Below are 26,326 nucleotides of genomic sequence, written 5' to 3'. Positions count from 1 at the left end.
AAAATGGATTGGATTGTGTTGAAAAAAAACATCTTTCAAACAAGTTCGTTTAGTATAAGTTTTTTTTGATTTAAAATGTGCAAATTTTTAAATCTTTTTTTTTTTCGTTCAAGTACATTAACGCAAAACCATATACGTAGGTATGTATTTATCCCCTATTGGGCCCTTAGAAACAAAACATTTTCGATATTACCAAATTGGGAAAGGAATTACGAGAAATTTTTTTCATTGTCCACGGTTTAATTTTTTAAAAACCCTTTTTTTTAACTGGGTTGACCCTTTTTTTTTTTATTTTTTTTGGAAAAAGGGGGAGGGGAAAAAAAGGGGAGGGGAAAAAAAAGGAAAAAAGGGGGGGGGTTTGGGGGGGGTTTGGGGGGGGGCGGTCGGGGGGGCTTTTTGGGGCCGGGGGGCCCGAAAAAAGGGGGGGGGGGGGGGGGGGGGGGGGGTGGGGGTTTTTCCGGGGGGGGGGGTTTGGGGGGGGGGGTGGGGGGGGCCCCCCAAAAAGGGGGGGTTTTGGGGGGGGTTTGGGCGGGGGGGACGGGGGCCCTTGGGGGGGGGGGGTAACCCCTAAAAGGGGGGGGGGGGCCCCCCGGGGGGGGGGGTGGGGGTGACGGGGGGGGGGGGGGGGGGTTGGGCCGGGGGTTTTTTGGGGGGGGCCCCCCCTTTTTCCCCCCCAGGCTTGTTTGGTGGGGGGAAACGGGGGGGAAAGGGGCCCGGGGGGGGGCGGGTGGGCGGGGTGGGGGAAAAAAAGGGGGGGAGGGGGGGGTGGGGGGGGTGGGGTTGGGGGGCGGGGGGAGCGAGTGGGGGGGGGGGGCGGGGTGGGTGGGGCTTGGGGTGGAAAGGGGGTTTTTTGGGGGGGGGGGGCCCCGGGTGGGGGGGCGGGGTGGGGGGGCGGGGGGGGGAAAGGGGGGGGGGGGAAGAAAGGGGGGTGGGTGGGGGGGGGGGGAAAGGTGGGGGATTAAAAGGGGGGGTTTTGGGGGGGGGAAAAAAAAGGGGGATTTAAACGGCGAAAGAAAAGAGAAGAAGGGGGGGGGGGGGAAAAAAAAAAAAAATTTTACTTTCCCTTTTTTTAGAAAACTCCATTTTTTTCCCCTTTTTCCCCAAAGGTTTCCGATTTTTTTTTCGGTAATTTCCCCTGGTTCCCTTTTTTTTTATTTACCAAAACAAAATTTTTTTTTTTTTGGGTTTCTAAAACCCCCAAAAAAAAGGCTTTGGGGGGGAAAGGCTTGGGCCTTTTTTTCTTTTGGGGTTTAAATCCCATCCGCTTCCAAAAATCCTTCTCACCCTTTTAACCCCCCCCCACCCCCCCCCACCCTTTTTCCCCCCCCCCCCCCCCCCCCCCCCCCCCCCCCCCTTTTTTTGTTTTTTTTTTCATTTTTTTTTTTTTTCCCTCCCCCTTTTCCCCTTTCACCCTCTTTCACCCTTTTTTTTCCCCCCCTCTTTCGCCTTTTTTTCCCCCCCTTTTCCCCCTTTCCCCCTTTTTTCCCCTTTTACCCCTTTTTCCCCCTTTCCCCCTTTCCCTTTTCCCCCCTTTCACCCCCTTTCCCTCCTCATCCCCCCCTCTTTCTTTCCCCCCCCACCCCCTTTCCTCTTTTTTTCCCCTCTTTTCCCCCCCTTTCCCCTCTTTCCCCAACCCCCTTTTTTTTTCCCTTCCCCCCCCTTCTCCTCTTTTCCCCCCCTTTCGTCCTATCCCCCTTCACCCTCTTTCCCCTTTTTACTTCTTTTTCCCCCTTTTTCCCTTTTTCGCCCTTTTACCCTCTTTCGTCCCCTCCACCCTCTTTCATTCCCTCTCCCCCCCCCTTTTTTCCCCCTCCTTTTCGTTTCCACCCCTCTTCTCCTTTCCCCCTCTTCCCCCCCCCTTTTCCCTTTCCCCTTTTCCCCTCCCCCTTTTCCCCTCTTTTGCCTCCTTTCCCCCCCCATTTTCCTCCCCCTACTCCAAAAAAAAAAAAAAAAAAATGAAAGGTCAACCTTTCAAAAAAGGTCCTAAAAAATTTTCCAAAATTTTAAAGATTAAAAATTAATAGAAAAAAAATTTTTTAAGGGGAATTAATTAAAAATTCAAAAAAGGGTTAATTTTTTAAAAAAAAGCGTTTTATTTTTAAAAAAATATGAAAAAAAAATTTTTTTTTTAAAACCCCTCAATAAAAAAAAATTTCTTTTGGGGCAAAAATTTTTTGAAAGGGACATAAAAAAAAAGAGGGAAAGGAAAAATTTTTGGTAAAAAAACAATGGCAAAATGAAGAAAAAGGGTTAGAAACCCCTTAAAATAAAAATTTTTTGGGAAAAAATTTTTTCCTTAATGATACTTAAAAAGTTAAAAAATTTTTGTGAGAGCTAAAATGAACCCCAAAAGTTTTAAATTTTTTGGAATTTTTTTAAAATTTTTAAAAAAAAATAAATTCCCTCCCAATTTTTTTAAATACCAATGCAATTTATTTTTAAAAAATTTTTTTAAAATTCAATTTGGGGATTGGTTTTAATAACTTACATTTTTTTTTTTTAAATTTTAAAGAAAGGGGGGGTTCTTAAGTTTTTTAAACTTAACCGAAAAGGGACGTTTTAATTTGGCCTTTTCTTTGTTTTTTGGGAAAAAAAATTTTTGGGGAAAAAAATTTTGGGGCCAACTTTAGGTTTTTTTTAAAATTTTTTTCGAAAACCCCCCGATTTTAAAATTGTTACCAACCCCCGGGGACATTTTCCCCGGAATTTTGAAAAATCATTTTGGGGGCCAATTTGAAAATTGTTTCCCCAAAGTCTAAAAAAAAATTTTTGGAAAGGGAATTAATTTGGGGGGTAAAATTTTTGGGAATCGGAAAATTTATACCTTCAAAATTTGCCAATTAAATTTTAAAAATTTCCTTTTAAAAAAAAGGGTCGTTTATAAACCCTCCAAAAAATTAACAATTAAAAAAAGAAAAAAATATTGACAACTTAAAAAGAACCGATATCGTTTATAAGTTCGAATGCGCGAACTGTGACTCTACATATATTGGACAAACAAAGCGACATTTAGAAACACGTATTAAGGAACATAAAAATAACATCAAAAAAGACACGACATCACACTCAGTTGTTAGTTTGCATCGGACTTGCAACGATCATGAGTTCCGTTGGGATTCTCCTGTGATTCTGCATCAAGAAAAACAAACAACGAAAAGAGAAATAGCAGAAATGTTCTATATAAAAAACCAAAGAAAGAGCATTAATTTACAAAAAGATACGGAGAATTTCAGTGGGATTTATGATCGCGTTCTTGAAGCTATTTAATATATTGTCATATGTTACATATTTATTTATTTATTTATTTATTTGACTTTGTATTGACGTTTTAAAAATTGCGAAAGACACAGTACTCTGGTTTTCTATCTTCTCAACGCGTTAGTGACTAAGTTTTCTGCTAACAGTCAACATCTATTTTTTCGTGCTCACTTCCGTCAGTTATACATTGTTCATCAAAACAATGGTTAATTTTGTCGGGGGTTTGCTGTAAATTTGATTTATGGTATTAATCTGGTACGTAAACATATATATTTTTGTAAATTTATAATTATTTGTATGATTAAGCGCATTAAGAGTATATTTATATGTATATTATTGTTCATAGATTACTTGAAAAGGGCTGCAATGACAGCCGAAACGTTGTAATTTAACTAATTTTTTAAATAAATTATTGCCAGTCTGGTCGACTTTAAAATTGGAGGAGAGATTTTAATTATTTATTACTGGCGACTCTTAAGGATTATCATTTATTTTAAAAAAGATAATGAATGTTAAATTCATGGCGCAGCTAAAAAATTGTTCCGTTTCACGTACGAGTAACAGATTAAGACATCCTCCGGAATGCTATACAAATCCGAATCTTTGCAAGTCATACATTGCAACGATAAACACTTTATCACCTCATTTTCCTTTCGTGAGGAATATTCGAAGAAATGTTTACAAATTGATCAACAATTATAATAAGTTTTGTCAACTGTTTTCATCTTTGAGATTCATCAATATGAATAAATTATTTGAAATTTCCAATGATTTTTAGAATAAAGCAAGATTTTATCCAAAAAATGTAACTGATGTTTGTTTGGACGAGGAAAAGATTTTCTCGCAAAATTACGAAGCATTTAAAGTCATGAAAAAGCGATTGTTGGATTTACCACGTATCTCTTGCATCTCTTGCGAAAAATTATGCTTGAGAAGAGACGTTTCTAAGCTCGAGAAGCTGAGGAAAACAATAGACGGACCTTTTTGGAAAGATCTGATAGCAAACGTAACAGAACACAGTAATAATACTGAATTCGTTTGTAAGCTTTGTTTGGGTAAATTTCAAAAAGGCGTGTTGCCTTCTACTTGCATTTTGTATAATCTTGCGGTAAAACCATTACCAGATGTTTTGTCAGATTTCAATGATTACGAAAAAATGTTAATCATGAGAATTAGCAGCTTTCAAGTAGTGCAATTGATGGGCAATGTTTCAAACAAACATATACCGCATAGACAAATGATCCGCAAAGTAAAAGGCAGAACATTTCATTTGCCTCTACCTTTACAAGAAACATTGGATAAGGTATGTCCTCCGGAAGATCCTATAAATTTGAATCACGAGTTGCACATTCTCGTTCGAGGTATACCCAAGAAATCTAAAGTGGTTTGAGAAAATTTGGTAGATATTAATAAAGTGTATAAGGCTTTACAATGGTTGAAAGAAAATAATCCTCATTACTCGATAATTCGTCTTCGGGCGTCATCTGATGATCTATTAAATGATAAGTTGCAGGAAACAGAATATCGGATTGTCGATGACGAAAGCGACAATGACAAAATAAATGAGGTGGTTGAGAAATTACCAGCATTGAATTTGTACAATGTACAGGAAAACAAAAATAATAATGATCAAATCGTTTTAAAAAGTAGGGGCTTTCCTCACACAAATCACTGAAGATTCGGATATTAACGATCAGTATACAATATACCCAATACACGCGAAAAGAATCGATAACGAATCTGCATTGAAGCTTTATCAAATAATGAAAATTGAAGATTTTCCAATGGATAATCGTTATAAATATCTGAATGTCATGTGTTTCCCTGATTTATATCCTGATGGTGTCAATGGACAACGAGAAGATAGAAACTTTGCATTGCCGGAATATTTATTTATTAGAACACGATTGATGTCGAAACATAGTAGATTCAGGTTGAATCTGCAGTATCTGTTTTTCCTTCTCAATGATGCTAACTACCGACAGTTGAAAAGTGGTATCTATTATACGATGATGGTTACTAACCCACGAGAGAGATACACTGCTGGTAGATACTTGAACGAATTAAAAGGTTACGAATTAGAATCGAATTTAATGAGTATTTTCACAAAATTGAGAAATACGGATCAATTTTGGCGACAACCGTCCAATAATGTAAAATGCATGACTTTGCATTACGGTCCAGCGACGTGGTTCTTGACTTTGAGTCCTAGTGAATGGAAATGGTCCGATTTGGGTGAATATTTACGAGATATGAATCCCGATAAAGAGAAGTTAGGCATTAGCGAACTAGTCGCATACGATCCTGTAAGTACTTCTAGATTCATGTGCATAAAATTCAAAGCTATGATTGATTTTATTTGTTCGTCTGATAATCCAATAGGAAAGGTTATTCATTACTTCTGGCGACTGGAATATCAAAGTAGAGGTATTCAGCACATGCATTGTATGATTTGGATAAAAGATGCTCCAGTAATAGGAAAATCGCCGGATGAAGAAGTTGCTACGTTTATTCGAAAATACGTAACGTGTGAAATTCCAGATGAAAATGTTTCGCCAACGTTGTACGATACGGTAATAAGTGATCAGAATCATAAACATAACTCGTATTGCATGCGTACGAAAAAAACGGAAACTAATATATACAGAAAGTGTCGGTTCGATTTTCCTCGGCCAGTTACTGAGAATTTCGTTTTAAGAGACGTTATCACTTCGATAGTCGGTAGAAAAAATTTACGCAGTAAGAGCAGATTGTACGATCTTCCTCGCAAGGAGTCGAAAAGGTTTATAAACGATTATAATCCGGCTACCAAATTAGCCTGGGAGGGAAATATGGACATACAATTTATTGGAGAAAAATCAGAGTTTTTATACTCATATTTAACAAAATACACGACAAGTCGGAAAAATGCAATACAGACTTTGAAGTGATAGATTCGAATAAGTCCTTGGCATCGAAACTGTGGAATTTTGCAATGCGTTCATTAAATAACAGAGAATGCGGTGCTTTAGAAACTGCGGATACACTATTAGGGAATCCCTTGTACGGTACGGATAATGATACCATAGTCAAATGGATCGATGTTAATGAGGTGAGAAATAGAAAAGTTAAAACATTTAATGAAATTTAAACTCTTGATGAAAATTCTACGAATATTTACTGTTCGTCACTCATCGATGATTACTATCCAAATAGACCTCAGGAATTAGAATCATTGACTTTGTACGATTTTGCCAGATTCTGGGAAATTACAAAACAGATGTCAAATAATGACGAAGTCAAGTGTTACAAACTGGCATCGGGTTTATTTTTAAAAAAACGAAAAAAGGGTTATTTAATTAACCATTATCGATTTAATATAAAAACTGAGCCCGAAAAATACTTTTACTCGCTGCTTCTTCTGTTCAAACCATGGAGAGATTTGAGTGAACTCAAAGGTACATTCGAGACTTACACGGATGCCTTTAAGAATTCAGAGTCTGTTTTAACGAAGGCAATGAAATATCACGAAAGGCTCGAAGAAATACAGAAAGCTTTTGAGAACGTTGCTGAATTAATCGAGAAGCGCGAAAATGATCTGAAAACAGCAGACAGAGACAAATCCGATGACGATGAACTGGATTGTAATCCGATAGAAGCTGGAGAACGCGATGAAAGATCTGGAAGATTTTGGTAAGATTGACGACCCGATTGATTTATCGTAAATGATGTCGCAATTGAACAAAGACCAGAAAAGAGTCTTTGATGGAGTATGCCAAGTTTTACAAGATAAGAATCAAATTCTGCGACTGTACGTAAGTGGCGAGGGTGGTACAGGGAAAATTTTTCTAATTGAAACGATTAAACATTGGATCAGAATAAATTTGGAAAAAACGACTGCCATATCTGCTCCCACGGGTATCGCAGCATTCAATATCGATGGCTTGACAATCCATAGAATGTTTCAACTACCCGTTAGTCATGAATCTACACCAAAATATACGCAATTGTCAGACATGGTCTTGAAAACTTTGAGAGACAAATTAAAGAATGTCGAATTATTTATAATCGATGAAGTATCCATGATTTCAAATGTGACACTTATGTTTATCAATCTACGATTATGTGAAATGTTTGATACGACAGATACAGATGATGGTTTCTTTGGCAGAAAACACATTCTCTTGTTTGGGGACTTGTTGCAGCTTCCTCCTGTAAAAGGACAATTTTCGTTTGTTAAAATGTCTCGATCAGAGATTCAGAAGTATTTAGGTACCATGGGTGGATGTGATTTGTGGAGATTGTTCGAGTACGACGAACTTTTGATTAATATGCGACAAAGATGCGACAATACATATCGTGATATACTTTCTAGAATACGAATAGGTTTAGTAACGGATTCTCACATCAATGTTCTTCAGTCTAGAAAAATCAATTTTAAAGAAAGTAGTTGCGACGAAAGATTGAATAAACTTTGCACTTATATGAATCAATTACCGATTGATACAATTTGTTTATTGCCCACGTGTTATTTGTGCAAGGTTTTGAACACAGCAATGCTCGATAAAATCGACAGCGATGAAATTCTACTGATAGCAGAAGATGATGTCGACTGTGCTCCAGCAATGAAAAAAAAAAGGTGCATAAAATTTTGGAAGACAAAGATGATAAAGTATCTGAAACAGCTGGCATTGAAAGAGTAATAGCGATTAAAATTGGCGCTAAAGTGATGATTCGACGAAACATTGACGTAACTTTGGGACTTGTCAATGGAATGATAGGCAATGTAGTTGCAGTTAATCGCTCTGCTGACGGCAATTGTATTGATACTATCAAAATAGTTATTTCGGATAACAAAGAAATCGCAATAACGCGAAAGTAGATATTAAATTTGAAGTATTCCACAAATTAGTGGTACATCGGAAACAATTTCCATTGTCTCTCAGTTATGGAATAACTATACACAAAAATCAAGGAATTAAATGTAACAATGCAATGATGGATTTAAGAACGACTGTATTCAGTGATGGTCAAGCCTATGTAGGTTTGTCACGAGTAAGTAAATTGGAAGGCCTACATTTGATAAATTTCAATCCAGCATCAATTAAAGCAAACTCGAGAGCCATTGTAGAATATAATCGACTGAGATCTATATTCAAATCTGAACTACCACAAATCAATCCGTCTGAGAAAAAGATTGTGAAAATGTACGATCGTCGATGGGCTATCCCTAATATCATTGATGATATGCAGAATTATGATTGTGAGGAACCAGAAAGTATAGTTACGTGGAAAATATATGGCCTTTGCAATAACGATGCTGTTTCGTGTTACGCTAATGTAATATTACAATGTGCGTTTCATTGCTTACGTATTAGGCAACAAATACTGAAAAATAAAGCATCGAACGCATTGACTGATGCTATCTGCGCGTATGGTGAACGTAAATATTGCAACATTCAAGCGGTTAGAAGATCTGTCGGAAAACGCTTCGAAGAACGAACACAACAAGATGTTTCGGAATTTTTTACGGCTCTAATGTCGACGTATTCCGACATCAATGATGTATTAGAACTCGAATTAAAGCACGTAACATGTTGCTCAAATGTCAAATGTAATTACAATGTAACTAAGCTGGAAAGCAGTAGTTTGCTAATATTACCTATACATTCGACATTAAAAAGGAAAAAAGGTGTCACTCTACAAAGTTTGATTAATGTAGAATTTTCTAAATGGGAAACGATAAACGGCAATTGTAACGAATGTAAGGGTACCGTGTTGAAAAGGAAAACCGTAATCAAATCAACTTTATCCGTCGTAGTAATACAGCTCAATTTATATACTTTTCTAAACGGTGCTTCTAAAAAAATTATCAACAATTGGATTAACGCTGTGCCGACGAGTAATATCACGATTAATAAAAAAAAGTACAAGCTAATAAGCGCTATATTTCACGAAGGTGAAGAAATGAATCGTGGTCACTACACGTGTAGTATGTTGAGAGCTAACACAAAATCGGAATGGTATTACTCTAATGATATGGAAGTGTTCAAGAAAAAATGGCCCAAAGGAGCACAAGGGGCATACATATTGTTCTTAGAACAGATTAAGTAATGGCGCTGTATAAAGGCTGCCGTAAGCGCCGAAATGAAACATAAGCTGTTCTGGCGCTGTATAAAGACTGCCGTAAACGCTACATTAAAACATCAACTGTTCTAGCGCTGTATAAAAGTTGCCGTAAGCGCCAAAATAAAATATCGGCTGCTCTGGCGCTTTATAAAAGCTGCTGTAAGCGTTGCGTTAAAACGAGTGCAATAAATTTTTAATTTGACCTAGGCTTCATGACATTTCAAAAAGTATCATCCAGAAAAAAATTATCAGACAGAAATATGTATGTCGTGTTAAAATCGGAGAGACGAAGAAAAATATATGGTTGCGTTCTCACGAGAATGGGCGATGGAGGGGCCCATTCTTTATTTTCAATATTCATACAAGAATATAAATTCATTCTGTTGCAATTGAAATAAATGTGCAATGTATCGTTAAAAGTTATTACAATTATACAAACATTTACATATATGATTAAATAAAATATATATATCCTTCGTTAGGATAACGCATTGTCATCCGCGATTTGGCTCTTGTTGCCCGTCTTATACGTTAAATTTATATTTATATTACAGAGCCTTGTTAAAACTCTTATATTGATACACGCTGGCTTAAAAAATGCGTTTGTTTACCAACATTAATATATATAACAGAGAAAAGTATAGAATCGAAAGGATCTGAATAGCTCAGCTGGAAGAGCAGTCGCCCGGCAAGCGAAAGGTCTCGGGTTCGATTCCCGATTCAGCGATTTTCGGATCTATATTTTTCTCTTGCATTCATTTATTTATTTTCCGTAGGGGGGTTAAAAGGGGTATTGAAATTATCATCAAGAAAAAAATTATCAGACAGAAATATGTATGTCGTGTTAAAATCGGAGAGACGAAGAAAAATATATGATTGCGTTCTCACGAGAATGGGCGATGGAGGTGCTCATTCTTTATTTTCAATATTCATACAAGAATATAAATTCATTCTGTTGCAATTGAAATAAATGTGCAATGTATCGTTAAAAGTTATTACAATTATACAAACATTTACATATATGATTAAATAAAATATATATGTATACTATAATATAATTATATATTTTATATATGTACATATATACCATATATTTCAATTATTTTGAACTGTATTGCATAAATTGTTACTTATACAAAGTTATGTGATAAGAATCGTAAATACATATATTTGTGATACTTGAATTACTAGAAAGCTGCTCTATATATCTGTACTTTAAAAAGTAACTGATATCCTAAAAAAAATCATAAAAATGAAAAGGTCAGGCCATGTTCAAAAGAAAATACTCAAAAATTTAAACCTTTCAAAATTTAAACGATCTAATAATAAATTATCACGAAAAGTAACTGATATGTTATTCAAGGTGCCAGTTCAAAGTGAACATACGTAAAGTGTATATTATCTAAATTTAGTAATAATATATTACCATGAAAAGTAACTGTGATATTTTATTCAAGGTGCAAGTTCACATTGAACATACATACATATAAGTAAAACTGATTACAATTTGATTCTAGAAAATAAGTGCAATATGTTATTCTTAGTGCACAAAATATAATAGTCGTTTATAGAGATTTCATTTGAAAATCATACTAGCTCGTACAATGAAAAATAATTGCTTGTAATTCCAGAGAACCAATTTGTTAATGACTCAGAAAAATAACATGGCGGCCTGCTCTCAAAAAACTTTCGATGGATAGAATAAATAATTGAAATAAGAGTTGTGAAAATTGTATAAATTAAAAATCTCCAATCTTTCTTTAGTAAAATTTCTCGTTAATGACCATCATTAACCTAGGCAAGGTGGCATATGTGATTGGGATTTAACATTATCAGTAATTTATTGAATAGACAGAGAAAAGTTTTGTTGTATGCATCGGTTCAGTGTTTGAAATAACCATGTACTATCCATATACTGTAAAGCACAAATTCTTCATTTCTATCATAAATAATATCTATTTATTAAAATTTTAGCAGACGTCTTTTAAATAGAAAATAATGTCTTGCGATCATGAAGACTAGGTTTTGAATAGCAAGATTTCATTTGACTTACAATTTTCTTCAGAAACACAGAAGAAAAAGGTATTTGTATATAGTTTTGTATATTCACTTCGTTGTGTGTAGAGCTTTTAAAAATACGTTGAATCCTTATTCTAATCTAATCTTCTTCTAATGTAATACTTTTCGTACTTCAAATGTTGTAGTAATTATTCTGTAAGAGCTTCGACATTATTTCTAAATGGACATCGAAAAACATATAGAAACTAGGATTCTTGAAACTATAAATGTTAATATAAGATTTTACTATTGCTACGTCGATGATATCTTGCTTTGCTTGCCGAAAGATCAAGTCACATATCTAGTAGAAAAATTTAATGATTGTCACGATAGATTAAAATTCACAATAGAAAGAGAGGATAACCGTAGCATAAGTTTTTTTAGATATCTCACTCAAAATTATAAATAACATAAGATTGGTTTCAGAAAAAAAACATTTTCGGGTAGAACACTCTCATATCATTCAAATCATCCTATATGCCACAAAAAAAGTGTAATATATAATTTAGTAGACCGGTCAATATTATTATCACATCCCCGTTTTCATAGTAAAAATTTAACATTAATCATAGAGATTTTATTGAGCAATAGTTATCCTCTTGATCTCATTTTCTCAGAAATCAATAATAGACTGAAGTTCCTTATTGTTAATAGATTAAACAAAGAAATGACTCAAGATATAAATAACGAAATCATAAATAATGACAATAATAAAAAATTCATAGCGATACCTTATATTGAAAGAATCTCGGAACTAGTAGCATCAGAATTAAAGAAATCAAATATAACAGTAGGATACAGATGTCTAAAGAAATTAAACAGAGTCATAAAAACGCAAAAAGACAGAGATAAGCTCCAAAATAATTCGGGGGTCATATATAAGATTTCGTGTAATAATTGTGATGCTACATATGTAGGACAGACGAAAAGACAATTAGGTACAAGAGTAAATGAACATAAAAATAATATTAGATTAGATTCAGCAAGGCACTCGGTGGTTTCTGATCATATTGTAAAATTTACACACAATTTCAATTGGAACGACACAAAAATCCTAGATTATGAAAAGAATTATTATAAAAGGTTGATATCAGAAATGATATATATTAAAGAAGAAAACAACAGTATCAACCTAAAAAAGGACACCGAGCGTCTTGACGGTTCTTATTTTGATATTCTAAAAAAATTGTCTACGTCATCATAAAAATTGGGTATATATACAGCGCGCCGACATTGTAAGATACAGATATCGATTTGTTTTTTAAAAAAGTACACATTGTGATTATGTTAAGTAAAAAGAAATAATTTTTTTAAAAAAAGTGTTATGTTCGTGACAAAAAAGTAAGTTAATACTATTTATTAAAAATCTAAATGTAATATTTGAGCGGATATATTAATTTGTTCACAGTGTCGTTACATAATATAACAGCATCTGACGCTCTAACTCATGCCAACAAACATGAATTTTGTACTGCGTTCGTCATATAATCTCATAATTGTTGTATTTATAATAAGGTCAATATGACTAAATTAATTTTTTAACATATTATTAGGATATTGAAAAAGACTGTCGTACAGTTGAAACGTTTATCTTAACTTTTGTATAGTATGACGTAAATTAATAAATAAAAATGGAATTAAAAATCTCTTGTAGAGATTATTCCAATTTTATATCTTGGCCGTGTCCAAGTAAAAATTTGGTGCCTTGTGCACAGGTATTTAATTCTAACGAAAAAATTTTAGTTTCGTTTAGAATAACGCACTGTCATCCGCGATTTGGCTCTTATTGCCTATCTTATATATGTTAAATTTATATTTATATATTACAGAGCCTAGTTAAACTCTTAATTTATACACGCTGGCTTAAAGGCGTTTATTTACCAACATTAATATATATAACAGAGAAAAGTATAGAATCGAAAGGATCTGAATAGCTCAGTTGGAAGAGCAGTCGCCCGGCAAGCGAAAGGTCTCGGGTTCGATTCCCGATTCTGCGACTTTCGGATCTATATTTTTCTCTCGCACTTTATTTCTTTAGGGGGAATAGGGGATACATGGAATTAAAAATCTCTTGTAGAGATTATTCCAATTTTATATCTTGGCCGTGTCCAAGTAAAAATTTGGTGCCTTGTGCACAGGTATTTAATTCTAACGAAAAAATTTTAGTTTCGTTTAGAATAACGCACTGTCATCCGCGATTTGGCTCTTATTGCCTATCTTATATATGTTAAATTTATATTTATATATTACAGAGCCTAGTTAAACTCTTAATTTATACACGCTGGCTTAAAGGCGTTTATTTACCAACATTAATATATATAACAGAGAAAAGTATAGAATCGAAAGGATCTGAATAGCTCAGTTGGAAGAGCAGTCGCCCGGCAAGCGAAAGGTCTCGGGTTCGATTCCCGATTCTGCGACTTTCGGATCTATATTTTTCTCTCGCACTTTATTTCTTTAGGGGGAATAGGGGATACATGGAATTAAAAATCTCTTGTAGAGATTATTCCAATTTTATATCTTGGCCGTGTCCAAGTAAAAATTTGGTGCCTTGTGCACAGGTATTTAATTCTAACGAAAAAATTTTAGTTTCGTTTAGAATAACGCACTGTCATCCGCGATTTGGCTCTTATTGCCTATCTTATATATGTTAAATTTATATTTATATATTACAGAGCCTAGTTAAACTCTTAATTAATAAATAAATTTTTCAATTAATAGCATATAAGCTCGTTAAGTTGGCCTTTTATTATATCACATATTTTAATTGTATACGAGCCGAAGTTTAATTTATAAAATATATATATTTAATTCACTTCTGCTAATATTAATGATACTACAAATAATACAGAGAACAATGACGCAATAAAATCAGGTAAACACATAATTACATTACATCTAAAATATATAAAGAAAAATAAATAAAATATTTGCACTTATATATACATTTTTGTTTTATATTTTCTATTAAAATATTTTGTAGTACATGCATTTTTTAATTTTTTCTATTTATTAATTTCTTAATTATTTTTTTATTTGCAGTGCCAAAGAAACGAAAAATTCAAAACGCAGTAGAAGATTATTTAGAAAAATCTTTAGAAATGAAAGCAGAAAAAGAGATAAATGCTAAAAAAAGACATGAAGAAAAAATGACTCGTCTAACAAGTATTGAAAATTTAATAACAGAAATACTTAAAAAGTAATAACTTTTATATAATTAATATTTTATTGGTTCTTATAAAAATATATAAGACTGTTATGTATTCTTAAAATATAAGACTGTTATGTGCATATAAGACTGTTATGTCACTTTAATATAAAATTATGATGAGTTTAATTTTATTTTAAATAATGTAAGAAAAATTGTGATAGATTCTTTAATAAAGTTTATTGTACATACAAATTAAATTGTGTATGTAAATTAATTGTGTATGTGGATAGATCCCGTAAAGTATTTATGCGTGCATTTATCTATAGTATATGTATTGTAAAAGCTCTAGTATTATTTAAAAGTAATAGAAATAGGATCACGGAAAGAACGTAGGAAAGTACTCTCTTGCTTTTTTATGTTATTCCTTGTTCCTGTTATTTTTTATTGTGCAAAAGCTTTTTACTCAGCTTCCTTATGATTCTATGCATGTGTGTGTAAATATATACATAATCTTATCTATTTTTTTAATTGTATATTATATGGTATAGGGATCTAAAAATATAAAGATAATATAAGAAAAAAAATGTTTTATAACTTTATACAACTTTATTCAAAATAATTTTCATTTTGCAAATGATATACAATAGCGTTACGTTTCTCAATACCTTCTTCTCGTATAATTTGAGGTATATTTTCGATTTCATATTGTACAGGTTCATTTGGCTGTACAATAATTGGAATATCATCAATGTAATCATTTCGTATTAAGCAAATATTATGTAAAACACAACAAGCACAAATATATTTAGGTATCAAATCAGTTCTTCTCATAGGTAATATATCCAAAAGACTTCGAAATCTTCCTTTTAACAAGCCTATTGTTCTTTCTACCATCATTCTCGCTTCAGACAAACAAGTATTATATTTTACTTGTGCATCTGTTAAATGTCCATTATCTTTAAACGGAACCATTATATATTTTTGGATGCCATATGCGGCATCACCTAATAAATGGCTATTCTCTGGGAAGTTTTCTGCGGTACACATGTCTTCAAAGCCAGATAATCTAAAAACTCTCATGTCATGCACTGACCCTACTTGTCCTGCATAAACATGAGTGATTTTTAATTCATTATCACATATTATCTAACAAAAGAGGAAATAATAATATTATTATTACTGTGACGTGACATTTTTTACTGTCCGTCACAAGGGCCGAAGGCCCGGCCGGGAAGGCGGGAAATTCGGGAACCTTTGCTCTCTCGCCAATCTTTGAGAGAGAGAGAGAGCACCCGAAAAGTAGTTTTGCGTTTTCTTCCGCGTAGGAGGATGCGCCCCGCGCATCCGTTCCGCGAATTATTTTATTTATAATCTTTGTTTAAGCGATTTTTGCGTTTTTGGCGAGCAATTTTGCATAGGGTACGTATCTCAACCGGAGAAACAGAAAGAGAGAAAGAGTGAGAGGGCGGAGAGGACGAAGAGGACGATTTAGGACCGAGCAGAGGCCACCAAGTCCGGATCACGCCCGGTAAATATTATTCTCACATAGATTTTCTGGATTGCTCCTCCCGTTAAGAACCTGGGTACCGCCGTAAAATGTTCCTTCTTTCACAGAGATTCCGACCAGAGACGGGGATGGCCACTCCCTCGCGAGAAGCGAGAGAGCCCCGGAAACTAGAGGCACGGGAGAAGCACTGCCTCGAGCCTCAGCCTATTTGGATGTGCGAAAGTTCACCATCGATCAAACAATCGATCTGGCGGATTTTTGGAGGAACAGCAAAGAGGCGCGCTCATAGGAGTCTCCCCGACGAAAATAAAGAGGAATAACGGAACCCGAAGCGGAAGCACAGAGGAACGGCGAGAGAAAATTTGCATCAAGCAAATTCGCAGGGCCCCGCGGGGCACCCGGCGGCCCTGCCAGGATAAGGAGCGCCACGGGTGGAAAATGCCCAATTCATTATCGGCGTGATCCCGGCAGGTCTCTTGCTCGTCACTGTCTGGCGGAGCGTTGTCGAGAGCAGAGGTTCCTGCGTGTGGATGCCGACGCATCGAAGGACCCACCGATACCGGTGAGACGAACAGCCCTATACTCTTGTAAAGGCCGCTAAATTCTTTTTTGTGAGTACCGTATTCGGGAGAGAAGCGTGTCACGGCCGCGGCCGGTTATTAGATTCACCGGTGTACTTTCGTGATATTTCGAGAGATTTGATTTAGAGTTTCGTTCCGCGTAGAATTTATCCCGGCGCCCGGCCGACCGCGTGCTCTCTCCCGCGCGTATATTAAGAGAGACTCTCTCTCTCCCGCGGATACGCCGACAGTCGCCGCGATTTTGGTCACATTAATGTACAATCAAAGTATCGTCTCGTAATTACTGTGTTGTTCTCGTCTATTAGGATTTCTATATCGGAGAATGGAAAATTGTCGAGAGTCACGCATAAGAAATAGCGTAATCTGTCTCGCGCATATCATCATTCGCGCATTTTTCTGATTCGTTGTAATATTGTGCGAGGGACGACCGGCGTGATCGATCTCAAAGGAAGTCGCGCGGGACCTACTCGAGTTTTCGGAAATTTTGTACTGCCTAGAATGAATTTTTTGTACTGCATCAGAATGAATTACGTCGCACGGACCTTATTAAGTCTCGTGCGTTAATAATTATTCGACACGTAGGCGTGCGAATTTACTTCCGGGTCCCGCGTGTCGCCCGATATCACCGCGTCGGGTCGTCTCAAAGGCGCGGAACAATAACAACGCGCCGCGTCTCGGCCGTAAATACGCAGCATTATATTGTTCGAATCAAATTACGGCCTCGCTTATTTGTATTCCGGCGTCACTAAAACGGAGTTCACTCCGTAGTATATCGAAAGAATATTGACTTTTCTTTCTTGACCTAACCGTTTACTCAAGCTTTTATACGATTATTTTTCTATCTTCGTTCATCATTGTTCAAATATATTTAATGCTTGTTACACTTGAGCGATTTCAAATAGCCTCTCTCGAATTCCGTCCTCTCTCCCGTCCGAACTCGCCCCTCTACCCCCTGACGATCTGAGCGAGTCGATTATCACCGTCGCGGAAATTTTCGGGAGGAATTACTGATTATAAAGGTCATCTGTCGATTTGTAACTTTTCAGAGTGGCGCGAATCTCGCGCTTGGCGCCCAATTAAACATATTTTTCGTGTTTACGCGAATCTCCCGCTCTCCGCGCCGAAGGTGTGCCGTCGGCCACTTACATCGGCCCGATTTCCCGGATCTTTATCGATCCGACGGACTAATATCAAAACAACGGTTACATTACATATGTCTGCAGAATTTTTATTCATAAAAAAATATAATTTAACATTTTTACAAAAATACCTTTGTCTATATAGAGTGATAGCTTTTTCTATTTATGTAAGCTTCTGGATGTAATTTCGGTGCTGCAATTTTTATATGAGTACCAGTCCTGGGTTAAGGGGGGGCTAAGGGGGCTACAGCCCCCGGCCCCATCTTTATAAGGGGCCCCTTAGCTTTCAAATAAAATTGTATTTCATCGATGAAAGTAAATAATCAAATGCAAATAAATAATTAAAAATTTTAATTTTGCATTCCTCATACAATGAATCATCGTGTACAGACACAATATTCAGTAAAAAAAAGTACACTGGTGTTTTTATCTGAAGATATACACACACACACACATATATAAAGTCCCTAAAATTTATTTATTTCTCATGACGTTGTGGCCGCCCTGCCGCGTGCGGCAATTGTCACATGAATAAAAGTAAAAGACGTCCGCATCCGTTGGGAAAGTCCATGTTTATCGGTCTACCATTTATCGTTTGTGATGATTCCACGAAAATACGCTAGTGGTACTTCGAAACGTAAAGCGAAACAGAAACATGAAGATTTTAAAAATAAACTACCGAAACTGACCAACTTCTTTCCTGCCGAAATAAAAACTGGAGGCACTATTGCTAATGAAGATGACGATAAGATTCAGCAAATCTCGGTGTTAACATCAAATTCGGTACTTTCTACTAATAGTGATGAACTCAGTATTAAGGATGCTGTCATTTGTAATGAACACTCAGATGACAGTTGTAACATGAATAATCAGAACGTAATAAGCAGGAAAGCCAAGCTCGTCATAGGTACGTTTTTGCAGGTTACAATTTGCAAAATTAAAATATAAAATTTTATTTGCTGCTTTTGTAAAAATTACACAAGTTTTCTGTACATTTAGAATCTTCTGATTGTGGTGACAAACAAAATCTTTTCAGTTGTCAATGCAGTCTCTCTTTTCTCCCCGTCCTCTCTCTCTCTCTCTCTCTCCTATCTCTTGTTCTCTCTCCCTATTCTTTCTCCTTATTTATTTTTTACTTTTCAGAACCTGTAAATAAAGATCCCTTTCTGTGGCCCATAGAAATGCATGATGATGTGAGGCAAAAGTATTTGGATAAAGGCTATGTATATTTTCAGAAAAAAGATAACAATTTTCAAGCTTCTGTTAGACAATATAAAGATCAAAACAGATTTTTATCTTCGAAGGTTTTTTCACGAACTTTGGCTAACGGTGAAAAATGCACGCGAAAATGATTGATATATTCAGAGTCTACTGGGAATGTTTTCTGTTACGTTTGTAAGCTTTTTAGTGAAAATAATACAAACACATTTGTAAACGGCGGATTTAGCAATTGGAAGAAAGCAGAAGAAAAGATTAGTGGACATGAAAATAGTGCAGAACACAAAAAATGCATGCTTACTTGGCTCACATTCGTGCATGAAAAATCACATATTAATAATTATATGGCTAAGCAGCTATAAGATGAGATTAAGTATTGGACTGAAGTTTTAAAACGCATTGTCAAAGTAATTCGTTTTCTTTCTGCACGCGGTCTTGCTTTTCGGGGCGAGCATGAAGTGATTGGTTCTCCAAATAATGGAAATTACTTGGGTGTTTTGGAACTGATTTCTAAATTTGATCCATTCTTAAAAAAACACTTTGACTTGCATGCAAATCAAGGTCGCGGGCACGTTTCCTATTTGTCAAAAGATATTTGTGAAGAATTTATTCATATGATGGCTAACAAAGTTAAGAACGAAATTCTTAGCCAAATTAAGAGAGCAAAATATTTCAGCCTTATTGTAGATTCGACACTAGATGTATCTCACGTTGATCAGTTATCTATTGTATTCCGGTACTGTTTGGATGGTTGTGTGTATGAACGCTTCTTTTGCTTTTTACCTATTAATAGCCATACTGGAGCATCATTGAATGAAACAATATTACAAGTTCTTCGCAATAATGAAATTGACATTGTTTACTGTCGAGCGCAAACTTATGATAATGCCAGTAACATGTCTGGAAAATACTCGAGATTACAAGCACGAATTAAAGAAGTTAATCCTCTTGCGTATTACGTTCCTTGTGTAGGACACTCACTAAATTTAGTTGGCGAATGCAGCGTAGATGAATGTATCGATTCTGTAAATTTTTTCCGGTTCGTACAACGACTTTATGCTTTCTTTTCCATTTCTACGCATCGTTGGAGCATATTGCTAAAACATGCGAGCACTACATTAAAAAGTTTATCTTCTACAAGATGGTCATGCCGCGATGATGCCATTACTGCATTAGCTCAGAATTATTTAGAATTATATAATTCATTGTATGAAATTGAGCAAAGTGAAGAAGAAAAGACCGAAACTCGTCACGAAGCAATGTCCTTAAAAAACAAATTAACAAAACTAGAAACTGCATTTATGACAGTTTTTTGGCATCGAGTTCTTCAACGATTTAATATAACTAGCAAATTTGTGCAAAAAATCGAACTCGACTTGATTAGGGCTAATGATATGCTACACTCGCTAGTTAAATTGATTAGTGACGTAAGAAATGATTTTGTAGCAATAGAAAACGATTCTAAAAATTTAGGATCTTTTGTACAACAAAAATATTCTGATACACAGAAACGAAAAATTAAAAAAAAATGTGCAGATAATGTAACGGAGATTCAAAATTTAAATGGTTGCGAAAAATTCCGTATTGAATCATTTAATGTAATCGTTGACAAACTTTGAGTTGAATTAGAAAAACGAAGTTCGGCGTATAATCACATAACAAAGTTATTTGGCTTTCTAACTAAATTGACGACCATCGAAATCGATGAAATGCGAGAGTGCGCTAATCGTCTTGTTAGCATTTATTCTCATGATTTAGAAAGTAGTTTAGGTTGCGAACTGGAACAATTTATTCCATTTATAAAAACTAGCTTCAAAAATGTTACATTCTTTCCATTGGATATTTTAAAATGGATGTGCGATCAAAAACTTGAAGAAGTCTTTCCAAATATATACGTAGCATTTAGACTATTTATGACAATACCGATCGCAAATTGCGAGGCCGAGCGATCGTTTTCTAAATTAACTATAATAAAAAATAAATATCGATCCACAATGACGGATACTAGATTATCGTCATCAGCATTATTAGCAATAGAGAGCGAATTGCTAAAAAATCTTGAATTTAATGATTTAATCAATGAATTTGCGCGCAATAAATCAAGAAAAAAACTTTTATAAGTACTACTGTAATTTCAATAAAATGTGAATTATTTTCATGTATTTATTTTTCAGCATCCAGAACTTACTTATATCGTTTAAACAGAAACGACAAAAGTCATACGAACAATCCCGTTTAAATAGGAATTGCAAAATATGTATCTATTTTGCATTTAATTCAATGTTATTATTCAATAAATAATTTTTATTAAAAATAGATATTTATCTACGCAAGTAGATAATTCTTATATGAATGAAGGAGGCCCCGTTTTAACATCAACCCCTGGCCTACAAATACCTTAAACCGGCTCTGATGAGTACCGTCTATCGCTCCTATCACTTTTGGAAATTTGTATTTGTTTTTAACATGTGTCCAAATATTTTCTGCTCTTGCTCTGTCTGGCCATGTAATGAATGTATGAAGATGTGAATATAATGCATTCACAACTTTGTGAACACATCTCCAAGCCGTTGCTTTTCCGACATTGAATCGATCAGCAACACATCTATAGAGTTAATAAATAAATGCTAAATATTAATATAAATTATAAATGTTATAAATTAAATGCTAATGTCATTCAATAAAACTTACCTATACGAATTGGGAGTTGCCATCATCCATATTGCCAAGAGTAATGTTTTCTCTGGTGGAATAATATGCCTCCCACATTCTTCAGACTGTTTCAATAATTGCGGAGTTAACAGTTCCAATAAAAAAGTAAATGTTGGTCGACTAAGGCTATGGAAAAACATTAAAATATAACATTTTCTATTTAAATTAAACGTTATATAGTTTATTATGAATTATTATTTGTTATTATTAATTAATAAAAAACATAGTAAAAATATGTTATCTATTGTTTATTGCATAAATTAATAATAACAAGCAATTAATAATAATTTATTTTTATTAAATAAATAACTTACCGAAAATAACTTTTAAAAGCATTGCCAGTATAATGCTACACTACATTTTCAACATAATTTTGGCACCGTACTTTAGGTACACGTTTTACATTATTTTTCACTAATAAATTTAATACTTCTGCCGAATCTGAATCATCGTTTGATGATTCATCAGATTCAGCTATTAAATTTATATATGTTGCAATCAAAAATATTTTCTGATCATTTCTCTTTTTTTTTTTTTTGGTTGTGTCGTTCCCCGGTTGGAAAACTTAGTGCCTTCAGCCTAACCTAACTTGGCTATATGGCACAGGGTCCCTTTTCCATTTGATCATTTCTCTCCATTTTATAGGTTAATCTGTTGTTTACTTTTGTGTTCACTGCCAGCACTGAAAGTAATGTTCCATTTTAGACATCGTATACGCATTTACAGCACGCTCACAAAAATGAAACGCTGTTGATAGCATACTTTTATGACGTCACGCTCACGGCACTGAATTTTGGAACATACCCTTAATAATAAGCTTATCTTAAAGTCATGTACGACTGACTTGAAAACAAACTTACTTTCTAATAAACACGATCTTATTTGATTCAAATAAGGCCATCAAGATTTGATTATGAATCTGACTAGTTTTGTAGACATGCTTAAGAAGAGAAAGGCATCTTAAAAGACTTTGTGCTTAAGACAGTCTTAAATATAAGAACGGACTATGGAATACCGTCCTTTATTTCAAAAAATGAGTTTAAATTTCAAAAGAGTTAGCTAAAATCTTTACTTTCGAAAAGTCACAGTTGTTTTCCGACATATTTGCTGACCAAAAATGTCTCCAAGTGATCTTACAATAAAATTCTGCGCTATTAACATAGTGTCCAATAATAATTTAATGGCACTCATTGGTCGTACATATGTATACATATATATTCACAAATATGTTTCGGCAATGCAGCGCGTGGCCTTATATCCTCACTCAACGGAATTCTAACTGCGAGAAAAGACGCCGCGTAGCGGCGAAAGCACGAACAAGTGCACGACTTTACGGACGGTTTTCCGCGAGTGCTTTCGCGCGCAGTCTTGTCTGGCGGTGTAGCATATGTTACAGGCGTTTTACTATGAAAATATAATTGTGGCTTAAGAAGATTCTAAACGCCTTTGAGAAGTCTGTTGTTTTTTTCCTGTTTTATCGTCAAAATGTGATGTTAGATAAACTATAAATCTATTTATTGGCTATATGGATTGCTTTTTACATAAAAATTGCTCAGAAACGTATATAGTGCTCGCAAAATTTAAAACTACACTGACTTTTTCTTAAGGGTTTGAACGGCCAATTTCACATTTATTCGAAACATGATATGCTTTTTTTATTTTTGTGTTCTCCAATCCTCAGGTTGCAAAAATATATTTTCCTAATAAATTTGTTTATAACATAATTCTATTAATTTCACAACGCAATCGGTTTTAACATTTCCACATGAAAAAATATGTATGTAAATATATATTTAGAAATATATGTAAATATTACATATATTTTGAAATATATGTATGTATATTTATAATTTTTTATTTGTTATTGCTTTATAATCATTACTATATTTGCAAAATATAATTTATATATATAAATTATATTATAGAATTATATGTATTTATATTAAATTTTTTTATTTGCTATTATACTTAAGTAATAATTTACTTAATAAAGTAATAACAAATAAAAAATGTATAATTTAATTTTATTATTATTCGACACATTTGGATAAAAAATGAGAAATTCTAGAACAAAGGAACATTTTACTTACAGACAAGTGACGCAGTTTACTAAACTTATATTTTATTAACGCTCGTATTTTCATTTCTGACAATAATTCTTTCTAATTTAATAATAGATTTGTAATTAGCAGAGAAGTGCGTATATAAGTACAAATATGTTAGAAGAAATTCTGCTCGAAATTTACAGTACAAATACTCTTCTTTCTTCTGCAAGCGAAGGAAATGTTATCACTTTATCTTCTTTTTTATACTTCACATTTTACATGGTAATTTTTTATATTAAGAATTTAATATATTCGATAAATTAACAGATATTCTTAGAAAACTTGACTTCGACGTAACTAGCAAATTTTATTTAATTATTTCACGACGTTTCGACCATTTGGTTGTGGTCCTTTTCAAGTGAAATTTCTACAACATAATATTACACAATAGTTTTTAACATACAAGAACTCATTTAAGTGTTAAATTAATAAAATAAATATAAATTTTGTAAACAAATTTTGCTCTAAAATAAATGAAATTTTAGGTACATTTAATAATTATCATGAACGTTTAAAATTTACACATGAAAGAGAGACCAATTCTTCTATTAATTTTTTAAATTCTACAGTTATCCGCAATGGGAATAAATTGACAACTAATTGGTTTAGGAAACCTACATGTTCTGGCAGATACATCAATTTTCTTTCGAGTCATCCTATTAAGTACAAAATTAATACGATTTACAATTTAGTAGACCATGCAATTTTACTTTCTAACGAACAATTTCATAATACGAATATTGAGATTGTAAAGAACATTTTAATTAATAATTGTTTTCCGGATCATATTATTAATAAGTATGTAAATAAAAGAATTAATGTACTGAATAACAACAGGAATGTTAACGGTCACAATGCGGATAATAACGACAGTTTGAGTAATGATTTAGATAATAACGTTAATGTGAATTCGGCTCAAGATAAGAATTATGTAATTCCACTCCCATACGTTAAGGATGTTAGCGACAGTATTAAAAGGTCACTTAAAAATGCTAACATAAATGTCGTTTATAGTTTGCCAAAAAAGTTGAATAGGCTGATAAAACGAGGTAAAGATTTAATAACTAATGATATTAAAACGAATGTAGTATACAAGATTAATTGTGAAAATTGTAATGCATCATACATTGGACAAACGAAAAGACATTTATGCATTAGAGTGAAGGAACATGCCAGCAATATTAAATTATATGAGTCTAATCATTCGGTTTTGAGCAAACACAGATGTGATTTTGGGCATAACTTTGATTGGAAATCACCGACCATTTTACATAATGAGGAACATGTAAGAAAGAGAGAGATTGCTGAAATGTTCTTTATAAAGAAGCATGACAATACGGTTAACCTACAGAAAGATACCGAGAATTTGACAAACATTTATGACAAAATAATAAAGATTGTTTAGTGGCGCGTTTCAAATTTAGTCGTTGACGAAACATCATAACGATGGGACGTGTTCCTCTTTTAACTTTAACTTTCGATTTTAAATAACACCAGTGTGATGTTACGTTAACCTCGGTTTAATTGATGGGTATGTTTATAATATTTATATTTATTTTATTAATTTAACACTTAAATGAGTTCTCGTATGTTAAAAACTATTGTGTAATATTATGTTGTAGAAATTTCACTTGAAAAGGACCACAACCAAAGGGTCGAAACGTCGTAAAATAATTAAATAAAATTTGCTAGTTACGTCGAAGTCAAGTTTTCTAAGCTTATTTTCACCACTAGCGACCAATATTAATTTTGATTAATATTAATTTTAATTAACAAATATTGTTTGTAAACAAATCAATTATCAATTTCCAAAAAGTTATTGCATGCTTAGTTCAAACTCGAACATATAAAATTACGGAATATTAAAAAAGATATATTGAGATAAATAATTATAATATAATAAGAAAATATATAAATTAAGTTGTAACGGCGTGGCCGTTACTAACGCCTCGCGGGCCGATCACCCGCCCGCCACTTGAGGCTATGGCGCCTAAGGCGCCCCTAAAACGCAAAACACAAAGTGATACACGGGTCACCCTACCCCAGGGGCGCCCCACAGGCGCCCCACTACGACGCCGGCGCGTTACCCCCACCACAGCCTCGATGCAGAGTGGGGGAACCGCCGGCAGGGTATATAAGCCGGCTCGACGGATGAGCCGGCACCAGTCCTGTTCCGAACCTCCTAGCCAGGCAACCGGCTTCTCGTTGTTACGCCGGGTTTCTCGGTTTCTGGCCTCCTACCTTTAGTATCGGGCAACGGGTTTCTCGTTGTTACGCCGGGTTTCCCGGTTTCCGGTCTCTTCCTGCTATACACCGGGTGACGGGTTTCTCGTCATTACGCCGGGTTTCCCGGTTTCCGGTCTCTTCCTGCTACACGCCGGGCAACGGGTTTCTCGTTGTTACGCCGGGTTTCCCGGTTTCCGGTCTCTTCCTGCTATACAACGGGTGACGGGTTTCTCGTCATTACGCCGGGTTTCCCGGTTTCCGGT

This window comes from Nylanderia fulva, unplaced genomic scaffold (assembly GCF_048542155.1).
Source record: "Nylanderia fulva isolate GAGA-0341 unplaced genomic scaffold, ASM4854215v1 Scaffold263, whole genome shotgun sequence".
NCBI classification, from domain to species: Eukaryota; Metazoa; Arthropoda; class Insecta; order Hymenoptera; family Formicidae; genus Nylanderia; species Nylanderia fulva.
This window is presented reverse-complemented; position numbering follows the sequence as displayed.